This window comes from Pelobates fuscus, chromosome 8, assembly GCF_036172605.1.
Source record: "Pelobates fuscus isolate aPelFus1 chromosome 8, aPelFus1.pri, whole genome shotgun sequence".
Classification (NCBI taxonomy): Eukaryota; Metazoa; Chordata; class Amphibia; order Anura; family Pelobatidae; genus Pelobates; species Pelobates fuscus.
This window is the reverse complement of record NC_086324.1, coordinates 135,638,456-135,656,987: the sequence shown is the minus strand read 5'-3', so window position 1 is coordinate 135,656,987 and position 18,532 is coordinate 135,638,456.

Genomic DNA, 18,532 nt, shown 5'->3' with positions numbered 1-18,532 from the left:
ATATAGCAACACAACATAGCTCGCTGATACCTAGGCCAAGTTGGCTCCTCTTACCTTAATTACTGTTGCTGGGTGGCAGTCTGTGGGCTTGCTGGAAGGCTGTGGGCTTGCTGGCAGGCTGTGGGCTTGCTGGCTACTGCCGGCAGGCTGTGGGCTTGCTGGCTACTGCCGGCAGGCTGTGGGCTTGCTGGCTGCGGCTTGCTGGCTGTTGGCTTGCTGGCTGTGGCTTGCTGGCTGTGGCTTGCTGGCTGGCAGGCTGTGGCTTGCTGGCTGTAAGCCTAAGTGGTGGCCTGTGGGCTGGCTGGCTACTGGCCAGCCTATGGGCTGGCTGGCCGGCCTGTGGGCTGGCTGGCTGGCCGGCCTGTGGGCTGGCTGGCTTGCTGGCTACTGGGGCACTTGTAGATTATTTAAAGAAATAATCCATGCACAATAACCACTACTGCTCTGTGTAGTCGTTATGGTGCCAGGAGGGCCGGGCCCCCCTTTCAGAGTAAGTAGTCAAACCGTTTAAGAACAGTTTGACAACTTACCTGGGGTCTGCTGGGATATGAGGCTGTAGTAGGGTATAGGAGCAGTGGTGCAATATGTAAGGGGTGCAGTGTGTGTGAAAGGTTCAGTGTGTGTGAGGGGGTGTAGTGTGTGAATGTGTAGGGTGTGTGGGGCAATGTGTGTATGAGGGGGCTGTGTATGTGTGTGGCAATGTTAGTATGGGGGGCTGTGTGTGTATGGGTGGGCAGTGTATATGTGTGTGTGAGGCAATGTGTGTAAATGTGTATGGTGTGTGTGGGTGTATGGGGGCAGTGTGTGAATGTGTATGGTGTGTGGGGGCAGTGTGTTTATGGGGCTAGAGTTCACTCTCACCACTGCGACCACCAGAAATCCCTGGTGGTCACAGTGTTGAGAGTGAACTCTAGCCCGTAGCTCCAGGGCTAGAGTTTACTCTCGCAAGAGCCGTAACGTTGCCGTGGTAACCGCGGCAACGATCTGTGCTCGCGCAAGAAGGACCCAGAGGAGCTGAAGGCTGAGCTCCCGGGTCCTCTCTTCCTCCCTCCCCTGCCAGCACGGTGCCTGCGGACAGGGGAGGGGGCAATTGCCCTCCTCTTACTCCCCCCTCCCCCTCTTCATACCCCCCTTCTTACTCTCCCCTCTTCTTACTCCCCCCTCACTCTCTTCTTACCCCCCTTCCTACTCTCCCCCTCCCTCTCCTTACCCCCCTCCCTTTCTCTTCTTACCCCCCTCCGTTTCTCTTCTTACCCCCCTCCCTTTCTCTTCTTACCCCCTCTCTTCTTACCCCCTCCCTCTCTCTTCTTACCCCCACTCCCTTTCTCTTTTTACCCCCCCTCCCTCTCTCTTCTTACCCCCCTCCCTCTCTCTTCTTACCCCCCTCCCTCTCTCTTCTTACCCCCCTCCCTTTCTCTTCTTACCCCCCCTCCCTTTCTCTTCTTACCCCCTCCCTTTCTCTTCTTACCCCCCTCCCTTTCTTCTTACCCCCCTCCCTCTTTTTTCTTACCCCCCTCCCTCTTTCTTCTTACCCCCCTCCCTCTTTCTTCTTACCCCCCTCCCTCTTTCTTCTTACCCCCCTCCCTTTCTCTTCTTACCCCTCCTTTTTCTTCTTACCCCCCACCTCCCTCTTTCTTCTTACCCCCTCCCTCTTTCTTCTTACCCCCCTCCCTTTTTCTTCTTACCCCCCTCCCTTTCTCTTCTTACCCCCCTCCCTTTCTCTTCTTACCCCTCCTCTTTCTTCTTACCCCCTCCCTCTTCTTACCCCCCCTCCTTCTTCTTACCCCCCCAGCCCTCTGTTCTTACCCCCCTCCCTCTTTGTTCTTACCTCCCCTCCCCTCTTTGTTCTTACCCCCATGCCTCTTTGTTCTTACCCCCATGCCTCTTTGTTCTTACCCCCCCCCCTTTGTTCTTACCCCCTCCCTCCCTATCTTTGTTCTTACCCCCCTCCCTCTTTGTTCTTACCACCCCCCCTCTTTGCTCTTACCCCCCCTCCCTCTGTTCTTACCACCCCCCTCCCTCCCTCCCTCCCTCTTTGTTCTTACCACTCCCCCCTCCCTCCCTCTTTGTTCTTACCCCCCCCCTTGCTCTTAACCCCCTTGCTCTTACCCCCCTCCCCCCTTTGCTCTTACCCCCCTCTCCCCCCCCTTTGCTCTTACCCCCCTCCCTCTTTGTTCTTACCTCCCCTCCCCTCTTTGTTCTTACCCCCCATGCCTCTTTGTTCTTACCCCCATGCCTCTTTGTTCTTACCCCCATGCCTCTTTGTTCTTACCCCCCCCCCTTTGTTCTTACCCCCCTCCCTCCCTCTCTTTGTTCTTACCCCCCTCCCTCTTTGTTCTTACCACCCCCCCTCTTTGCTCTTACCCCCCCCTCTCTCTGTTCTTACCACCCCCCTCCCTCCCTCCCTCCCTCTTTGTTCTTACCACTCCCCCCTCCCTCCCTCTTTGTTCTTACCCCCCCTTGCTCTTACCCCCCTCCCCCCCTTTGCTCTTACCCCCCTCTCCCCCCCTTTGCTCTTACCCCCTCCCCCTTTGCTCTTACCCCCCGCGCGGAACAGGTGTTTCTGTTTCCTGTACCCGGCCGGACTGACAGGAAGGTGCACACTCAGTGTGCACCTTCCTATCACTCCGGCCGGGCACCGCGGACCGGAGTGCAGCTCGGTCACGCTACACGGGAGGTGAGAAGCTGCAGCCGCCTGAGGCTCTTAAGAGAGCGCTCAGGCGGCTGCAGCATTTAAAGTGGCGGCCGGGCCCCCTGATGGCGGGCCCCCCTCCCGGCCGGGCCCTCGGACCATGTCCAAAGTGCCCGACCGGTCAGTCCGCCCCTGCATAAAGGGAATCAACACAGTAAAGGAGGAGACTATATTTAAAAGAAGAACTACACCAACAAGAGGACATAGTCTTAAATAAGAGGGGGAAAGGTTTTAAAATATCAGGAAGTATTACTTTACTGAGAGGGTAGTGGATGCATGGAATAGCCTTCCAGCTGAAGTGGTAGAGGTTAACACAGTAAAGGAGTTTAAGCATGCGTGGGATAGGCATAAGGCTATCCTAACTTTAAGATAAGGCCAGGGACTAATGAAAGTATTTAGAAAACTGGGCAGACTAGATGGGCCGAATGGTTCTTATCTGCCGTCACATTCTATGTTTCTATGTTTCTTTTTTTGTAAATCTTTCTTTTATTATGGCATATGCGTTATGGGGTACAGAAGAGAAAAAGGAGGCATTGCAGGGTAACACAAGTTTGCGGTAGCAAGGTGGTGGGCAAGACACCTCCAAGAAAGACTGCCATATTTTTGTTTTTAGAACGTCGTGTAAACAGGTTTATACAAGCTTGGAGAACAAAATACATATTAAAAAGAACATGCTAGTGATCATTGCTTACGGAACATAATCTGCTAGCGTAGTTAGATAGGGCGGATACAATAGCATAACCTTTTCCCCCATGCTGGACAGCTTTATTGTATGTTCGAGTAAGTTGCTTAATCTAAATAGCTGCGTAAGGCGACATATGAGTCAAGATAGATGCAGATATAAGATTAGTGACTATGATGACCTCGTTGGACCTGCGGTAGCATGGCCATGGGATCTATAGGTAGGCTTTAAGTTATTGAGGTACACATAGAGTATGTTCATTATGGTTAGTTATAATCAGCAGGAAATCTTGTGTATGCAATAGCTTCAAACATTAATTGTTGTATCTAGATCGCTTGGCGTGTGTAAGGTTTGGTGGAAGACAGTAGTTAGCGACATCATGAAAGATACATGTACCGTGTATGTTGGTGGTAGATCTCCGTGTTGGGGCTTACTCTCATATACAGTTTAGGGAGACAAGCAGGTATATTGCAATCCTCTAAGCTCATCTATGCGTGTGAGGGTGTACGACAGTATGCGTGGCCTAGCCGTTGAATTGTATGTATGACATATTTAAACATGGGAATTAACATTCAACTTGGAGGTTAAGTTACAAACAGAAGTCCAGCAAAAAGAGGTTGTATAGCCGAGCAGGTAATGTCCCAACAGTCCATAGCCAAATATGGTAGTAAGACTGTCTGCTAGAGAGGTTAGTTCAGCCTATACCGCTGCTGGGTGGTGCAGCCGCGCACGTCTGAGGAGTGGGAAAGATGTCTCCAGCAGCTTGCGAGATCCATAGGGGTGCGGCTCGGTGCGGACCGATGGCAGCCGACTGCCAGCCCCAGGCCTCTGTGAAGGCCCTCACCTGTGGTCCACTGACACGGTTACTCGAGGAGGCCGGGTCATCCCTTCTGCGGGCGTCATGTGGGGCTCTGGTGTTCTGCCGCCGCCAGCGGCGGGTGAGCCTCCGACGGTGTGGTCGGTGTTTTGGAGTTTGACTCCATGTGGTCTTCAGCCTGGGAAGGCATCGTGGGCGGCTTTCAGGACCGCGTCTCTGTCGTTGGTCGAGCTTTGGGCTTTGAGGCACATCTTTGGGCCTGGTAGAGACTCCACCGCCGTGGTGAGGTGGTTTGGAGTGCGTGTTTGGCTTCAACCGTCTTCTCTGCCGCTTGTCGGTGTGTGACTCGGGAGCTGTCCGGCAGAACAGGCTTGGTGCATGGTGGGGAGAGTGCGGTGGGCCGGGCGGTGGTTGCACGTTTCGTGGTCCGCTCTCAAGCCTCGCCCAGAAGGCTGTGAGTAGCTTGTCGATGCGGACCTCCAGCGGCTCCATTAGGTCCCATGTGGTGGGGGTCCGTGTGGAGTCCGCCATCTTGGCAGCAGCTGCACAGGGTGGCTGTCGTTTTCGGGTTGCCCCGTCGTCGTTTGGCAGCAGGTAAGGGTGAGCTGGGACCGGGATAACCCCCACCGGTCCATAGGGGGGGGAACGTGGGATTAGTCTCCGTCTGGAAGCCGTCGCTGGCGACGGAGGAGCGTCCGCCTCCTCCACGCCGGCCATGCTTGTAGGCCTCGGGTCGCTTTGTCGGGTGTTCTGCAATCGGTACCTGATGTGTGGTACCAATGCGTAGCCCTTATCAGCAGCCTTCTGTAGGTGGCCCATTTGTCGGGTTTTGAGATTGATTTTCGGCGTTTTTCCTGACAGATTTGTCGTTTAGAGCGGGAGCAGCTCTGTCCTGCACCCGCTCGGCTCTGCGTCCAGGCCACGCCCCCATGTTTCTATGTTTCTATGCTTTACTTGAAAGATGAAAGCGAGAGATTAGCATAGGGTATGTATTTTATTTATTTCCCTCCATCACCACCTCCGCCACATACATGATGCTTGGGAAGTATGACTTTTCGTGTTTTCTGTTGATAAGATTTGCAATTAGGTCCATCATAATTGTCAGCACCATACCCAATAGGCTCTTAATCCGGCCCTGCATGCAAGGAGCAATATGACATAATTGGGAGACTTGGTGGGATAAACACTTGATTGGGCTATTCATTTAAATGGATAAGCATTAATTGTAATAGGATAGAAAAAAATATATAAAAAGGAGTGGAGTGTGTCTTTATATTAAACTTGATTTGAAGTTTTAAAGAATTTGGATGTAATGATACAGATGAGGATGTGAAAGTCTCAAGGGCAGAAAAATTTATGCATTCGTCAACATGGTTTCATGAAAGACAGATCATGCCAAACTAACTTAATTGTATTCTATGAAGATCATGGTGTTCCAGTGAATGTGATCTACTAGTATTTTGCTAAGGCATTTAGTACGGTTCCACAAAAAAGGTTATAATTAAAACTTCAATCAGCTAGCTTTGATTAAAACTGTGTTCTTGGATGAAACACTGGCTTAAAGATAGAGTGCAGAGAGTATTTGTAAATGGAAAATGTTCAAATTGGACAAAAGTGGTAAGTGGAATGCCTCATGGTTCTGTCCTGGGTCCACTTCTCTTTAGTCTATTTATAAATGATCTGGAAGTGGACATCGAGAGTCATTTGCAAGTGTTTGCAGATGACACAAAACTAGGTAAAATAATTTAGTCTGAACACTATATAACTTCTTTACAAAAGGATTTGGATAAATTTGGGGACTGGGTAGAAAGGAGATTCAATATACAGGGAGTGCAGAATTATTAGGCAAGTTGTATTTTTGAGGATTAATTTTATTATTGAACAACAACCATGTTCTCAATGAACCCAAAAAACTCATTAATATCAAAGCTGAATATTTTTGGAAGTAGTTTTTAGTTTGTTTTTAGTTTTAGCGATTTTAGGGGGATATCTGTGTGTGCAGGTGACTATTACTGTGCATAATTATTAGGCAACTTAACAAAAAAACAAATATATACCCATTTCAATTATTTATTTTTACCAGTGAAACCAATATAACATCTCAACATTCACAAATATACATTTCTGACATTCAAAAACAAAACAAAAACAAATCAGTGACCAATATAGGCACCTTTCTTTGCAAGGACACTCAAAAGCCTGCCATCCATGGATTCTGTCAGTGTTTTGATCTGTTCACCATCAACATTGCGTGCAGAAGCAACCACAGCCTCCCAGACACTGTTCAGAGAGGTGTACTGCTTTCCCTCCTTGTAAATCTCACATTTGATGATGGACCACAGGTTCTCAATGGGGTTCAGATCAGGTGAACAAGGAGGCCATGTCATTAGATTTTCTTCTTTTATACCCTTTCTTGCCAGCCACGCTGTGGAGTACTTGGACGCGTGTGATGGAGCATTGTCCTGCATGAAAATCATGTTTTTCTTGAAGGATGCAGACTTCTTCCTGTACCACTGCTTGAAGAAGGTGTCTTCCAGAAACTGGCAGTAGGACTGGGATTTGAGCTTGACTCCATCCTCAACCCGAAAAGGCCCCACAAGCTTATCTTTGATGATACCAGCCCAAACCAGTACTCCACCTCCACCTTGCTGGCGTCTGAGTCGGACTGGAGCTCTCTGCCCTTTACCAATCCAGCCACGGGCCCATCCATCTGGCCCATCAAGACTCACTCTCATTTCATCAGTCCATAAAACCTTAGAAAAATCAGTCTTGAGATATTTCTTGGCCCAGTCTTGACGTTTCAGCTTGTGTGTCTTGTTCAGTGGTGGTCGTCTTTCAGCCTTTCTTACCTTGGCCATGTCTCTGAGTATTGCACACCTTGTGCTTTTGGGCACTCCAGTGATGTTGCAGCTCTGAAATATGGCCAAACTGGTGGCAAGTGGCATCTTGGCAGCTGCACGCTTGACTTTTCTCAGTTCATGGGCAGTTATTTTGCGCCTTGGTTTTTCCACACGCTTCTTGCAACCCTGTTGACTATTTTGAATGAAACGCTTGATTGTTCGATGATCACGCTTCAGAAGCTTTGCAATTTTAAGAGTGCTGCATCCCTCTGCAAGATATCTCACTATTTTTGACTTTTCTGAGCCTGTCAAGTCCTTCTTTTGACCCATTTTGCCAAAGGAAAGGAAGTTGCCTAATAATTATGCACATCTGATATAGGGTGTTGATGTCATTAGACCACACCCCTTCTCATTACAGAGATGCACATCACCTAATATGGTTAATTGGTAGTAGGCTTTCAAGCCTATACAGCTTGGAGTAAGACAACATGCATAAAGAGGATGATGTGGTCAAAATACTCATTTGCCTAATAATTCTGCACTCCCTGTAGATAAATGTAAAGTCACACATTTTGGAATAAGGAACCCACAAGCAACTTAATTTTGTAGAGTTAGGGATAACATTAAATGATAAGGACTGGGGAACAATTATAGAAAACAAACTAGGAAACAGTAGGCAATGCCAATCTGTCATTGCAAAAGCTAGTAGGGTGCTTTTGTGTTTACAAAAGGGGTTTGATTCACGCGATTAAAATATAATTTTGCCTCTTTACAATTCAATGGTAAGACCCCACCTTTAATATGCAGTGAATAAGCACCAGTTTTACAGAAGCTTATTGGATACATAGAGAAGTGCAAAGGCAAGCTACAAAATGAATAAGGGGGATGGAAAACATTAGTTATTACAAAAGGTGCCTTAGATGGGATATGATAGCCCTATATGAATATATACAGAATCAGTACAATGTTCAAACCTGTTTAGTAGCAGGAATATACAACATACAAGAGGTCACCCATTGAGAGTGGAAGAAAGGCATTTTCACTTACAGGAAAGGCTTCTTTACAGTAAGAACAATGTAGATGTGAATTTCTCTACCTAAAGAGGTTGTCTTATCAGATTCTAGAGTTATCTTTAAAAAACGCTTGGATGCATTTTTACAAAACCAGAATATTCACAGGTATAATTAACATGTATGTGAACCAGTTGTGAATAAAAGTAGAAATGTAATTGCCGTTATAGAAGGAAAAATAATTTGTTTCCCTTTTTGTAGCATAATTGGAAATGGCTACAATTTTATTTTGCCTTTTGGATCAACAACATAAAATAATAGATTTTAAGGTAGAACTTGGTAGACTTTAATCGTTTTTCAAACTAGAATACTATGTAACTATGCAAATATTGCAAGAGCTAGAATACAATGATATAAAAATAACACAGTGACATAATATAGTTTAGTATTAGGCGCCAAGTCACATTCCTATTAATGCAAGTGGCTAGTGGGGGGTAATTGCCCCCCCTGCTCCACTTTCCAGCACTTCTCTGAATGGTAAAAGGTGTAACTATAGATAAAGAATGTCAGATTTTTTTTATTTATTTTTTTTGAAAACTGGTTTTCCATCCAATGTAATTGCCCGTTTAGTGAATGACGTTTAATAATTTCCTTTTTAAAAGTTATTGTCTTTACTGGAAATATTCACAATTACTGATCACTTAGACAGCCTGTTTGAAAACAATGTCCAGCTTCCTGTTTACAAGCACGGGTTCGACATAGACTTTGTACAGCGTCATTACACTTTCTTTGGTAAAAAATCTTCACACTGAAATGTGCGGTAGCCAGGTCATAACTTAACTTCCTGCATTTAAAGGTATGGTTATTGTTTGTATTATCAGGTTATTTCTCCTTTATTATTTTTTATAAATAAATAAATTAAGTCCAGTATTCTGCATTCATTTCACCATTTCAGTGAGAAATAATGCGGCCATGGACACGGAGACACACAGCTTGCCAAAATCAAGCATAGTCTGCAGTGACCAGCAGGAGATTATTTATGGTTTTCAACAAGTCATACAACTAGCTGATTAACTAGGGCTTCTACCAGGGCCGGTGCAAGGATTTTTGCCGCCCTAGGCAAAAGTTAAGTTTGCCGCTCCTCCCCCCATGTGACATCACAATTCCCCACCCATATGATCTGCCATATGAACGCCAGTGCTGCAGTGCCGCCGTGTTTACATCAAAAGGCCTGCCGGGACAGGCTATAGACACCAGAACCACTACATTAAGCTGCAGTGGTTCTGGGGACTATAGTGTTTCTTTAATGTGAGGTAAATTAGAGATTAGTGCCACGAACAATATACTAGATTGCCTACTTACAACCAGATGAGGATGATGATGGGCTCTAGCTGCAGTCTGGCTCCACTGGTCTGGTGTAGAACAAGATCTCTGGAGGCTGTTTGTAACTGTGGTCACAAAAATCAATGTTCTGGGAGAACGGGAAGAAGCTCAATTTTTGTGGGGGCCCTTTACACAGCTCAATGTTCCACCAATGAGTTTGTTCACAGTGGGTGGAGTGTGTAGGGGATGTCCTGATATGTGTGTAAGGAATGCATTGTGTGAATCTGTGTTTGTATGTGTAAGGGCGGCAAGGTGTGTTTCTGTGTATGTACGAGATGCAGTGTGTGCGTCTGTAAGGGGTGCATTGAGTGTGTGTAAGGAATGCATTGTGTGTTTCTGTGTGTGTAAGGGATGCATTGTGTGTATCTGTGTGTGTAATGCATTGAGTGTGTAATGCATTGTGCATTTTTCTGTGTGCAAGGGGTGCATTGTCTTTGTGTGTAAGAATTCATTGTGTGTGATTGTGTGTGTGTGCGTGTGATGGATGTCAATCTCTTTCCCCTCACTTGTCACTCTCTTCTCCCCTCCCCCTCCCCACTCTCATTCCCTATCCCTCCCCCGTCAATTCCCCTCCTTGTCAATTTCTTTCTCCCCCCCTGTCAATTTCTTTCTTCCCCCCGTCAATTTATTTCTCCCCCCCTCCCTGTCAATGTATTTCTTCCACCCTGTGAATCTATTTCTCCCCCCCCTGTCAATTTATTTCTCCCCCGCTGTCAATTTATTTCTCCCCCACTGTCAATTTATTTCTCCCCCATCAATTTATTTATCCCCCCCCGTCAATTTATTTCTCCCCCATCAATTTCTTCCCCCTGTCAATTTCTTTCCCCCCCTGTCAATTTCTTCCCCCCCTGTCAATTTCTTTCCCCCGTCAATTTCCCCCCCCTCCCCTTCCCCCTCCCTTTCAATTTCTTCCTCCCCCCTCCCCTACCTCTGTTGTAGCGTGGCCGAGCCCTGTATGGTCCGCGGGTACAGGGATCTTTTGTTAGTTGTACCCGGCCAGACTAAAAGGACGTGCACACTCAGTGAGCACTTCCTGTCAGTCCAGCCGGGTACAGGAGACAGATGCTCCCTGTACCCGCGGACCATACAGGGCTCGGCCACGCTACAGTGAGGGAGTGACAGGAGGGATCGCTGAGTGCTTCCCTCCTGTCAGCCCTCTCCTCATGCTGCGCCCGGGCGGTGCGCCCTCATGGACGCACCAGCCAGGGCAAAGCTGTAGCTGCCTGAGGCTCTCTACAGTGCGCTCGGGTGGCTGCAGCTGCCTAGTCCACCTAACAGGTAGCGCCGGCCCTGGCTTCTACCCTCCCATGTCAAACCTAGAATGTAATAACTGCTAAAATCCTCAATTACATTCCAGCTGATACGTTATCAGCTCGCAATAAGCCTTTTATCGGTTCTGATCCCTTTAATCCCCGCTGTTCAAGGCTTACCGGAAACCAATAAATATTGCTCCAAATAGTATGGATTTTTGATATCACAAAAAATACTATACGTGGCATTGAATTTATCAGATTTGGCAATTTAATGTCATTTATCAAAGAAATAGTCCAGGATAAAAAGCATTGAAAATATCTACAGCAAAAAGCTGAAGAAAAATGCGTTGGCAACCCTGACAAATAGTTTAAAGAAAAGCCTAAGGGGGTCAATATAATCCCCATATTAGTACAATTTACATAGTTTTACATCTCTCTCATATCCATACTCACCATTCCACGAGTGGAGGCATGTCACTAAATAAAAAACTAGTGTGCCCCACAAGTCCATGCAATATTCATACGCATGTCTCGAGATAAATGAGGCTTGCCTGTCAGAGTGTTCTGATTGGATGGCTTACATAGCATGAAATTGCATAGCACGTGGAAGCCCCTACAAGCCCTCAATGGGTCAAGTAGAATTTTTATTTTTGGCGTTTTTTTGTTGGGGTTTTTTTTGGGGGGGGGGGGTTTGGTGTGAGATACGATCAATTTTTTATTTTAAAAGGTCTTAATGAGGGGCTTTCTGCCTTTTTTGTGGATAAAAGTTAATCAAGGTTTTTGCCGACAGAACTTGATCAAGGTTTGAAAATAAAAAAAATATTGGAAACACTGGATCATACTGCCGCCAATAAAGGAAATCTTGAAGTACCAGTGTAGAGAAAAATAGAATTTTTCTATTTTTTTTATATTTCTTTATCTTTATTGAAATTTTGTTTTCCATATATACATATACATACATTTATTTATGTTCATGGAATATGATGGCGCGGTATTCCAACATAAATACAGTTTACATCTCATTCACTCTTCTTTTCTATAATAGAACACGTTTTGATCATTTCATCTTTATCATGCTTATATTGAGAGAGAAAAAAAATAATATTCTAGTTGTTCGGGTAGAGATAAGAGTTTGATGTATATGCCATTTTAGAGAAGGTATCACCTTTCTTCTCTAATTATTTTTATTTATGCTCAGGGTATTCATATACAATTAATTTATAGGATCTCATCCCACAATTTCAATACTTTTTTATGTATTGATATCTTATTTGATTTTTGATAGAACCCTTCCTCCATCTGTTGTTGGAATCTTATCTGATTGTTTATTTCTGGCCATATTGGTGTCACTGTTTTTTTTTCAGTTTCTGGCTAATGTAAGTTTGATTGCCATAAAAATATGAATAATTATTATTTTCAATTTCAATTTCATCTACGGTAAATGGAATAAAAGTGTCTGGGGTAATAAAATTACTTGTTGTAATCCCATTTTTATTTTAAGATATATTAGAGATATTTCTTTGTATCTCTTCTAGTTCTTCACATTTTTACCACATATGATATAATGTACCTCTTTATTTAGAACATCTCCAGCATTTTTCTGAGTAACTATTTTAAAAATGTGTAATTCTATATGGAGTAATATACCATCAGTAAGCGATTTAAAAAAAAAAAAAAAAGTCTCTTGTAAATTAAGGTTGTGGTTGATCTTCCTGATTTCAATAAATATATCCCCCCATGTTTCCAGTGCGAATGGTTTGTTTATATCGATTTCCCTTTTTTTTTTTTTATTCTTTATTTTTGTTGTGCATATATTTATCACAGGCAGGTAAGAGGTGCCCCAAAAGCAGTCCTCCAACTTTTCCCACGCTCAACATTTTTTAAATAATAACAAGTAGTAACAGTCGCTTGTGTAGGTAGCTTGGTTACTTTAGGCTAGGTCTATGCATTGGCTATGCTTTCGATATCTAGATAGTGTTGGCTTACAACATACATTGTGAGAACAATCCAGAGCATTATGATTAATCATGCAGAAAATATACAAGCTATGCAAACTAATCTAAAAAAGTAAACTTGTGTAACCATGAGAAATCCTACTGTGCACAAGATTATCCTATCTGAAGGAGGTTAAGAGTGTAACAGACAGGAATATATCAGGCGAGTAAGGTGAGTGTGGTAGTGTGACATAGAGCAAAGGCTGAGAAAACAAGGTGAATCGTGAGTTATATCACTTAACCGTTTGCACAATCAGGTAAGGTGGCTGCTATTGGTGTATAGCGGGTCCGGTAACCTAGGCACGGAAGGGCATGTTAAGTCCATATTTAGCCGACTCCTGATATTGGGAAACGCAGGAAATCTGCTATGCTGTCCCTCAGGACCTTAAGCGCATGTGGAGGCCAGTGAAGCAGAGTGTTCAAAGGGAGTCCATGTTTGGTCCGTAACGGCACCTTTCTCTTAGTCAGTCTGTCTGTCACTGCACTTCGCCTCTTGGATGATCGCCCTATCAGGGGTCTCCCCTCCTTCAGTGCTGATCGCTCCATATGGCGTCTTGCAGGTATGTGTGGTGTGTTCCTCTTGTGTGGTCGCTGCCGGCAGGCCACTCTCTTGGTGATTCTCGACTGGGGGGGTGATTTTTGCTTGAGACAGGTTCTGTATGCTCCTGGATGCCGCCGTGCGATCCGCGGCCATTTTGTGCATGCTGGTCTTGTGCCTGGGGGTCCCATTTGGTCGCCGCTCTTGCCGCCAGCTTCGCCCAGAAGGCCTCCAGAACAGTATCCAGCCTTGCCGCTAGGTTTTTCTGGGATTCCGGTTTGCTTGCGGCGGTTAGGCGCTGTGCTTGGTTGTGGCTGGTGAGTGATTCCACCATCTTGTGCGTCGGGTTATATTCCGTGCTCCCGATGTGCTGTCTGTTAGGGGCCATCCACACCTTAGACAGTGGACTGTGGACCGGGATCTCCCCCTCGGCCTAGAGGGGGGGGGAACGGGACTCTGTGTGGCCCTGCTCGGGGAAGAGACAAGGGGCGGGAGATCGGACGTCTCTCCCGCCCGTAGCCTTCGCGAGGCCGCAACCGCTCTGCAGAGCGTTTGGCAGTCGGCATCCCGGTTTTCCGTGCCAGGGCACTCCAGCCGCCTTCTGCAACCGATTTGTCCCCGTTTGGGTCAGGTCGTGTGCCGCTGGAGTCTCCATACGTCGCTTGGGCCTGCATCTTGCTAGGGAGCTCCAGCAAGCTGCGACCGTCTGCCATGCAGGTCAGGCCCCGCCCCCTGATTTCCCATTTTTTGATGGAATTGGGTTTATCCATGACCATGAGGTCCTTAACCATATGTGTTACTTTAGAAATTTTACTATTTTTATAATGTTTATTAATTACATTTTCAAATGTTCTTTGATATCTAAGGTATTTAATAGGTGGCTTATTTTAACATAACTGTACCATTCTTGATTGGGCAATCCGAATTGAATTTGAATATCTGTAAATTATTTAATTTTTCCCAAGGGAGCAAATTGCGTTATATTTTGGAAATTATGTTCTATCCATTTTAATAAATTTATTCTATCAATATAAAATCTAATAACTTCAATAATATTTTATCTCCTATTTTTATTTTACATATTCGATTGCTTTTCTTTTTTAAGTAGAAGAGAAGTTTATCAATCCTGTTACTGTTCAAATACCAATTTTGTTTGAGGAACATTAAGTTTCTATCTATATTTTTTTGAAGTTTGATTTTAATTAAATTTTGAATTTGTATTATATTTTCAAGAGTATTTAGATTAGGATTTTCTTTATTTATTTTCTCTTGTTTAGTTAATGATATATAAAGATTTGATAAAGGTTCTCTGCGTTTATTTTTTTACAGAAGATCTGAGTTTTATAAATAATCCTCAGATAAAACATTTGAATGATCCCCAAACAGAAAAAAATTGAGGTCTCTCCATTATCGTTAATTTCAACAAACTCTTCAGCTTGCTTTTTTGAGCTTGTCTATATCCTGTCCAGGAAAACATAATGATTCATTCAGTCTCCATGTTGTTTGAGGGGAATATTCTCTGTTGTTCTCAATTTTTAAAATATAGGTGCATGATCCGACCATGTTATTAATCCGATCCTTGAGGAAGAACATTTATTTAACGTTTGTTGTTTAGAAACAAATAGATCTATTCTTGAGTATAACCTCATTGGTGGGGGTGTAATACTCTCCAGATGTCATATAGAGAGTTTTTGAAAAAAAAAAATCCTGAAGTAGATTTGCAGTGTGTTTAGATTGAAAATCTATCCTTGCACTAGATGGGAGCTTTTTTTGGGTGTTTTATCTAAACTAGCGTCAGGAGCGCATTTGAAATTACCACCTAGAATTATAGTGCCTTGAGTTATTTGATCCATTCTGTTGATTTTGGAGATTGATTAGAGCAATATATGTTTACTAATGTAAAATATCGTTAATTTTACAAATCAGAATAACATATCTACCATTATTATCCATTTCCTCAAGGATCGGCTCAAATTGTACCTTGTTAGAAATGATAATAGCCACCACTCGCTTTCTTTCCCGTTAAAAATATTAGCTTAATAAATATATGAATAATATGAAAATTTTCATAATTTCTTGGTTGTATCATTCCAGTGAGGCTCCTGGACATATACTACATCTGTTTAATTTTGGCACAAGGTATGGTACAATTGGCCTCTTTTATATAGAGTGTTCATTCCCTATACATTTATTGAGATAAAATGAAGTGTCATTTCTTTTTATTTTACTGTTTAGAACCTCTCCTCCCTGTCCTACTTCTTCATATATTTGTACCAATTCTCTCTGAAAATTTGTAATTGCAAAAAACGTAAAATATTCTCTAACATATAAAACATTCATTCGACATTCCTGCATTAAAAAAAAAAACATGATGTGTAATCAGAAAACTCATTTTTGAAATGACCTTTTTCCAATTTAGGTCACACTAAAGGTGTACCAGCTTTAAAAAAAAATGATTCCTAGTTTTTTTTCATTTCAATTTCTGTTCTTATTCATATATCCCTATCTCCTCCTATTTCGGAGATAAAAGGGAAAAAAACTTTCTCTCCTCTCTTCCCCTCCCCCATCCCTATCCTCAACCAACTCTATATTCTTCATTCTATATATAGATCCCTATGTTCATTTCAAAAAAACTATTACAATCCTCTTTTTAATATAAAATAGGTGAACATTTGAAAGTTAAAATGTGCAAAACCTTTTTTATCTTCTAGTGTGTTATCCTTTTCCTTAAGTGCGTATTTACATTAGATTAAGATCTTCCCTTTTATCATCTATATCAATCAAATTTATCATAAATATCAATCAATTTTCAGTCAATCGTTTTTCTTTTCCCCACTTTCAATCTTCTTATTCAAATTTCCCAAAAATAACATACTAGCTTCTTCTCCCTTAAATTTCCATTTACTTGTGTATTTACTTTTACTTTTTTTAAGTGCATTATTAAATACATCTGCAATTGTGATATAATTTAAACAATTTACATATCATTAGTTACTATTGTGTACCCACAATTCAAAGTTTACTTCTAAAAAAAAACAAAGGGATCTATTAATTTCTTCAAATTCTTAACTTTAAGTATAAAGTGCATTGTGTATTATTTTACCCATTAGTTTAAACTCAAGTTTAACTAACTTACTAATAGAATTTATAAATTGTATTAGAGAAAATTAGATTTGATTAAATTCCATTTGAAAGAGGGGAAGTGAGTGAGAGGAGGAAATCAATGAATTGGATTTCATACATTCCCATCTATACTTCATATAAGTACATGTTAAGGCTAGGGATCACCACTCTCTCCTTCCTCAATAATCTCTCATGTATTTCACATTAAACTTCTATATAAGGACCATGAAAGGAAAGAGAGAGAGGGGAGAGGGGGACTCAAGAGAGAAGAAGAAAAAAAAAGTCTTTAAAGAATTGTGCCTGTTAGGTTTCTGTAAAGAGATTCCATCTGATCAGTTGTTCAATGCTTGTACAGGATCAAGTAATCTATGACGTCTTTTTTCATGTTTTATTATTAGTCTGGTTGGGAATTCCCATTGATAACACATCTTCTTTAGTCTTAGAATGGATGATATGCCATGCAATTGCCTTCTTCCTTCTAGGGTAGCTGCTGAGATGTCTAAGAAAAAAAATATGTCTTTATATTTCTCATGTTTCAGTGAATTTTTCCTTATTTGTTTCATGATTGTGTCTTTCATGTGATGATTTGCAAATCTCTCTATAGTATCTCTTGAAGCTGATAAGTTTCTCGCCTTCCTTAATGTATGATATCTCTCTAGGGCAGACATAGGCAACCTTCGGCACTCCAGATGTTATGGACTACACCTCACATGATGCTTTACCAGCATTATGGGTGTAAGAGCATCATGGGTGGGTGTAGTCCACAACATCTGGCGTGCCGAAGGTTGCCTATCCCTGCTCTAGGGGATGTGCCCCATACGAGGATAAATCTGTTATTGTAGAAAAAAGATCTATTTAATACGTTTCCAGTTGATTTTTTTACACTTTTTACACTGCTGTTCCATAACAGTTTTATCTGAATTGTTGCGAATAACACTCATGTATTGCGACTTAGGGAGTGATTTCTTCAATGCCGTAGGGTGTGCACTGTCGTAGTGTAAATTGTGTTACGGTCCGTTGGTTTACTGAACAGGCTGTATGCAACCTTGTGATCCTTCACTGAGATCTCAAGGTCAAGGTACTGTACAGTATCCGTACTGATATTGGCTGTCATTCAGAAACATCCCTATGTGAACATATCAAGGGTCATTGGTCCAGCATACAGGTAGCCCATAGGGATGGAAAGTCAGATAAGCCAGTAGCAAAGCATTTTTTGGACCAATAACATCCACTATCAGCTCTCAAGTTCTTAGGCATTGGCCACGTCCCATTACCTAAGTGAGGAGGGGACCGGGGCAAATTGTTGCTTAACAGAGAGACATTTTGGATTTTCAAATTGGACACCATTGCTACACGAGGGTTAAATGAGACTATTTAATATCATTCTTTACTTTAAGCCCCATATTGCATTTGTTTTTAATAAGTTCTTGTACAGTGTATTGGATATGAATTTATGTTTAGTAGTATCTGGTCCATCTAATTGACTGATACGTCATGAGGATATACAGTGTGGTTATTACACATTCACGGTACATAACACAGCTTGGTTATCATAGTAACTATACTATCTCTTTAACTGTGTCCAAATTGCACTATGTTCACTTTATACATTAGCTCACTGTAACGGATCACCTGGCACCCCGACTGGGTACCTCCGTTAATGGATGCTCCTAGCGCTTCCAGAGGACTCCAAGCACTCCACCAGACACCATAAGCACCGCAGGCTGCAGCTATCTCCCTTCAGAACGAAGCAGGAACAAGCTCTTACAAGAGCTCAGTGATTATAGCAAGGGAATATGCCTAGCATAGCAATCCCTTGTAGCAGATTCCCCCAATAAGAGACAGGACTCAAGTTGAGGGTAAAAATAGAACTCTCTGGCTGCTAGCTTGCAGCCCTTTTTATTAGGTGCTCCCATGAAGGGGAGGGACACACACAGTAACGTACATTAACCAATCACACAATAGTTACATCCCACACATAGCCCTCCCCTCTACCTGTAAACTAATTATCTGTACACACAGGAAAATACAATTATCATAGGTAGGGAAAATACAGTTTTTACACAACATTCATAACTCCCAAAATATACATCACATTCGCATAAAAATACATATTCACAATCAATCCATTCAGGGGAACAACATACTCAAAAATCATACGAATTGGACCAGGGGTTCAAAAGTTAGTACAAATGTGCAT